The sequence below is a fragment of the Sinocyclocheilus grahami genome, unplaced genomic scaffold (assembly GCF_001515645.1).
Source record: "Sinocyclocheilus grahami isolate Dianchi unplaced genomic scaffold, SAMN03320097.WGS_v1.1 scaffold952.1, whole genome shotgun sequence".
In the NCBI taxonomy this organism is placed as follows: Eukaryota; Metazoa; Chordata; class Actinopteri; order Cypriniformes; family Cyprinidae; genus Sinocyclocheilus; species Sinocyclocheilus grahami.
In genome coordinates, this window is record NW_015506131.1 from 179,755 (window position 1) to 186,252 (window position 6,498).

A 6,498-nucleotide genomic window follows, 5' to 3' on the forward strand; every position below is an offset into this window, starting at 1 on the left:
AGAGCTTTTTCGCATTTGGCTCCCAAACTCTGGAATAGCCTTCCTGATAACGTTCGGGGTTCAGACACACTCTCTCTGTTTAAATCTAGATTAAAGACACATCTCTTTGACCAAGCATTCAAATAATGCATCTCATAATCTTGTACTGCAGTTATATTTGATCAAATTCACATTATTATTATTTAGCTTGGGTTAATCAAATAAATTTTGCTTGGTTGGAACAGCAACTATGCTAATTATGTCTCTATTTGTTTCTCTGTTTTTGCCACGGGACTGACACTAACTAGGATTTACACAAGCTTCAGTCTGGATCCAGAACACCTGAGAAGAGATGGTGCCAACCCCTCAGAGGACCTCAGATGATGCCAACCCTGAAAGAACATACAGAACTACCAAACTTTGCTATAAGTTTGATTGCATCATATACTATTTGCTGTTAATAGTGTTCATCGTCTGTCTGATTACGTCTTTAATTGATTACGTCTTTAATTGATTTTCCCATACATTTCTGCCATATGTGCATTAACTGGACAGTCACCACTGATAAGCTACCAAAAATAATAAATATTTTAGAAAATTAATTTGCTGTAAAGTTGTTTTGCAATGATTTGTATTGTGAAAAGCGCTATACAAATAAACTTGAATTTAATTGAATTGGAAAGTTGGCTCATAGCGCCATTTCATCAGATTCATTCGACTGAAGCGACAGTCATCCAGATTAATCAGTTTAAGCTGATAAAATCCGTGCCTGGAGAGCAGGGACATCTAGGCTGTAAAATCTGGCAAACGTGGACGGTGACAACCAGCCGGCGGCTGCACATATCTCAACAATAGAGATTCCGCTGGACCAAACCCAGGAGGAGGCCATTCCCTTTAGTGGAGTGGGCCCGTGTGGGGCATTGCAAACCTTCTGAGGCATAAGCCAAGGCTATAGCATCAATTATCCAGTAGGATAGTCTTTGCTTTGTAACCGGCAGCCCCTTAGAGTGGCCTCCAAAGCAAATGAAAAGCTGCTCCGACTGTCTGAACAGGCTGGGGCGTTCAAGATATATTCTCAGGGCAGGGCAGGGCAGGGCAGGGCAGAGAACATTGGGACCCTGATCACCATCTGCAGCGGGGAGCGCCAGAAGTGTAATTACCTGGGCTCTGAATGGAGTTGAGAGCACCTTCGTAACGTATCCATGTCTAGGCTTGAGGACAACTTAACAGTCGCTAGGCCCAAACTCCAGACAGGAAGCACTGAGTGACAGTGCTTGTAAGTCACCCACTCGCTTGACCAATGCTAGTGCCAGTAGCAGAGCTAGCTGCGATAGCTGCCACGTAAACTTTGAGTGTGGAAGGGACATGCCCATTGTCCAAAACCTCTTGTAGAAAGGATATCACGTGGGACACTTCAAAAGATACGGGTCCAGGCTTTGTGCAGTACACCAGTCACGAAAGACTGACCATTTGAGGGCTGACCAGGAGCCGGACGCCAGATTACCCTCCAACAAAGCTCCCCAACCTGAGTTGGAAGCTTCTGTTGTAACCACCTTCCTCTTGGAGGTCAGTCCCAACCGCATGCTTGACTGAAACAGGCTTGAAGTTGTCCAGGAGGCCACAGCTTTGTTACAGCGATGGTTTACCTTGATATAAAAGTGGCCCAGGCACCAAGCGTGGGACGGGACTCTGGCTTTGAGCCAAAATTGCAGAGGCCACATGTGAAGCAGGTTCAAGGGAATCACAGAAGAGGCGGCAGTCATGAGGCCAAGCAGCCTCTGAAAAACCTTGAGGGGACGAGACGTTCTCGGTGTTAGGGACGCCGCCAGTCGCTGAACAGTCAGGGACCGTTCTGGGCAGAGTCCAAAATCGTCCCCAAAAAGACCACTCACTGTCTGGGTGACAAATGACTCTTTAGAAGGTTGATGTTCCAAGTGACTGAGTAACAGCACTCTGTGAGCGACTAATTCCTGTTCTGATTTGGCCAGGATCAGCCAGTCGTCAAGGTAGTTGAGTATGTGGATTCCCATCTGCCTCAGAAGGGAAAAAGCTGTGTCTATGCACTTCGGAAAAGTGCGAGGGGCCAGAGACAGTCCAAATGGTAGGACTGTATATTGGTAGGCCACTCCCTCGAACGCGAATCTCAAGAATGGCCTGTGATGGGGGGCTATGTGGATGTGAAAGTAAGCATCTTTCAGGTCCACTGTTAAAAAACAGTTCTCGGGGCAAATGTGCGTGAGGATCCATTTGATAACTAATGTCTTGAATGGCCGAAGTGTGGATCTAATTTTGCAAATGAAAGTTTGCCGCGAGGGGACGGGGAACTGATATCCACGTGTGTAAATGTGGGAAGAGGAAATTTGCTCTTTTGAGTCCGCTATCACAGTGGTAAAACATTCAGGTACACGCGGCACATACAGGGTGTGACCCATGGGAAACAAAACTCCATCGTTCAGAGGTGTTCGGAGGGATGGAGGGTAAAAGCGAGCTGTTTTTGAGGGATGATTTTATAAATGCTTACACGATATGTATGCTGATATTGGTAACCATGGACACAAAGCAAATCAATTTATATGTCAAAACCTATAAGAGCTATTAAGAGCCTAGCAACAAAACAAACATAGCAGTATGTGGTGAAAGCTAGATGATCATATTTTTAAGGGTTTGACTTCATTTCAAGAAAGAAACAGCATATTCAATTCAATTCTGGCAGTTACGAGAGGCCAACAGGGTGATCTGAATAAAATAATAACATATTTCTAGAGGCTGAATACTAGGTTAGCAAAACGTTGGATCTGATCAAGGGAGAAGCAGGCAGACCAGTGAGTATTGATTTCCAATAATCAATTTAAAAGACAGCTGAGATTTGAACAAGAAACTAGGAGGATTTGGGTGAATCAAGATTTAAGTGGCAAGGCTAGTCAGTATCACGCTGTGATTTTTTTATGTGCCTTTTAGGGCAGCAACATTTCAACTGCATGCTCTTAAAAGGGGGGTTCTACAGCGATGTCATAAAATAAACTTTCAGAGAGCAGTTCTTAAAAGAACCATTTCATTTTCTTAGAATAACATTTTAATAATCTGAAGAAGTATTTTCCACTACAAATAATCTTTTGTGCAATGGAAGGGTGCCATGGATGTTAAAGTTTCTTCATGTAACCACAGATGCCTATAAAAAGAAAACTTAATTTTTTGGTCCTGCTTTATATTAGGTGGCCTTAACTATACTTACATTTAAATTAATCAATTGATACAATGCACTTATTGTGTACATACATGTTTTGACATTGTACTTATATTTTTTAAACTACCTTCAAATTATTCAATTACATCTGTAATTAATTTCTGTAGTTACATTTATAATTACACTGTTGACACATCCCTTACACCTTAACCATACCACCAAACCTGTCCCTAACCTTATCTGTATCCCACCTCAATAGCAGCAAAAAAGTGTTTTGCAGTACAGTATGAACACAGAAAGTACATTGTACTTACTTATCAAGTAAGGCCACCAAACATAAAGTGGGATCGAGTGTATAGTGAAATTCTTCAGGCAAAACTGTCCTCATACAGTTCTAATTACTCATTCTAGCAGTCACATCACTGTCCAAGTGAAAATCAAAGACTGATAAAAAGACAAACATATTTTTTAAACTTTGTACCATGTGATTTCTGGCCATCTTTTGTGGAGAAGCTGAAATAAGATCCTAGTCTCCTGTTAATAAGCAAAGGACTGCCCTCCCGGAGCTTAACCACAAATTGTTTTTTATTAAAGCCTGTAAATCTGTTTTAGTAACTGTGTAGCACAGTTCCAGTCTGTATGGGCAAGGCCTCTTAAAAGCATCCAAAGAGGAAGAATAAGCAGCATTGCTATTCTCATGGGCCGTATGATACATTAAAAATGAGGAGAGTGACAGTGGCTGGTGTTGTAGAATGCCACCTCTTCTCTATCACTACTGTTCTATTTATGTTTCAAAGGGAGCTAATTACTCCAGATCCAGGCTGTTAAAGGCAATTACCACATAAAGAGAATGAGAAGGGTTTACTAAAAATGTTGCCGTCCAAATCCATTCAAACTGCTAGATTGATACCAGACTTGAAAGCATCTGCATGTGGAACCAATTAGAAAGTTAATTGGTTTATGATTTGGGCAAACAATTCAAAGCAAAGCACTATAGATGGCTTATGAAAGGCACATGCACCTTTCCAAGTAGATCATGTGTATAGGGCCTATAAGTAGGTTTGCGAAAATATACACATTTGACTCAAAGCCACACTGTTCCTTTTAAGAAAAGAATCCTGAGCCCCAGAAATATTGCAGAAAGTAAGGAAACTCTGATGTCATTTGATTTTACACCACAACACACAGTTTGAGCTTCTCTCTTCTGCAATAAAAACACAAAGTAATAACAACAAGCAGACACCACAGTGATGGAGAGGACTTTAAAATGTGGATGAGCGTTCCACAAGTTTACTCTTATAATGGAATGGAAAGAATAAATCGAAAGAGTGTGACTGCAAAGTATAACATGAGGCTGTAAAAGTGGAAAGCGAACACACAAAAATTATTAAATAGTTAATATGATGGCCCAGTTTTACTATTGTGTCATTGTGCAGGGTAATAAGAACTTTAAACTGTGATATTTTGCTAGCAGTAGTGCTCTCTGAGATGTTTCCCTTCACTAAATTAATTGTGTATTTTTAGGGTTTGTGCAGAAAAAAAAATCAATATGAATGTATTGTTATTTATTTAATCTGCAGATATGCAGTGAATAAATAGACAACAGCTGTGTCTATATAAACAGTTCCCTTTCATGGGAACTTCGAACTGAGTCCTCTAGGGTTCGCTATGGGGAATGCCTCGTCATGACCCATGTCTGAAGCATACATTGAAAAAATACCAGCAACACGTTGGCCGGCGACAGCCATGATGTCACTACCGGTGTGACTATAGTATAAATAGGTGCCGGGAGAACACATCATCCTCTTCTTCGTCTTCATTTACTGTTTTGTTTGAAGCGTGCATTTCTGTGGTCAGAGCGATCTCTATTCATATCATTATGGTGAGCACTAGCAAAGCGTTTAGAGGATGTGTGCATCCGTGTTGTCGTTGTTTAACATCTGATAACACACACGATCTATGCATTATTTGTTTGGGCGAAGAGCACGCACGTGATGTCTCCGAGGGGGCAATTGGCGTGCACTGTGAGCGTTTTTTCCAATGAAAAAGCTCCGCTCTCGTTTGTCTCTCTTTTCGAGGAAAGAGGGGCAGCCATCTGCTTCCCGCGATTCAGGACCTGCCGCTGCTGAGGCACGGAGGAGAATGAGCTCGTGGGGATCGCAGGTGGATCTGGCTGATGAGTTTGAAGAGGGGTTTTCCCTCTCGCGATCGTCAGCTGTGGACGAGAGTGAGCTGGTGGAGGATAATGTTATTTCATTAACATTGTCTGATCCAGGGGTCAGTGCTCTGCTGGGGAGGAGGGGAAAGAAGCTGAGGCTGAGCCTTCCCAATCCTCCTGCCCTGCGTATGATGAGCTTTTGAAAGTTACGGATTGCGCCACGGTGAGGCTTTACTTGCCGTGAAGTGGGCGATGAAAGTGACATTGCGAGGTCATCTCGATGAATATTATTTTTCTGGCCATAACCCTCCAGCTCAGGTGAGCCTTCCTTTCTTCCTGTTTTCCATACAGAGATTGAGAAGGAATGGAAGAGGCCATTTTTTCCTCAAGCATCCATCGATTCCAGCATACGAGTTATGCCAACATCGAGGCGATGTGCGAAAGCGGTTATGAGAAGATGCCCCTATAGAGAGACGCTGGCCAGCTATCTCTCTATGGGTGAGATGTCCTCTCTTAAGACTCCCTCCTTGACATCTCGCTTTAATGCCAGGGCATACACAGCAGCAGCAGGTCGGGCTGTCACTTCATTGCACACGATGGTGATGCTCCAAGCATATCAGGCTGACCTGCTGAAAGACCTGGATAAAGGCGAGGGCCTTTCTCCTGATGAGGTAGCTGAGTGCGCCACACCACGGATCTTGCTCTCCGTGCTACTAGGCAGGCCGCCTCTGCTAGTGGCAGGTCCATGGTAGTGGACCTGCTAGTGGCAGGTCCTATGATAGTGACGGAGGGACATCTGTGGGTGAACCTAGCAGATATCGGGAAAAAAGAGAGGGGCTTTCTTCTCAATGTGCCGGTTTCACCTTCTGTATTTTTGGTACCTCCGTTGAGACGGTGGTCGAGAAGTTCAGGGAGGCAAAGGTGCACTCAGCAGCCTTCACGAAGGTCCAGGTCTGAGCCCGAACAACCCAGGGGTCCTGGCCCGTCTCGGTTTGAGGATCAGAGACGGGCACAGAAGGCTAGTGTTGCGGCTCGTGCTCCTCCCCCGCTCGTGGATAGGTGTAGGAAGAATCGCGGGTCAAAGGAAGGTAGGTAAAAGGCCTAAGGGATGTGATCCAGACAGGGCGTCAGTGCTTTTGTCCGGATCAGAGTGATACCTCAGTATCTACTAATTTCC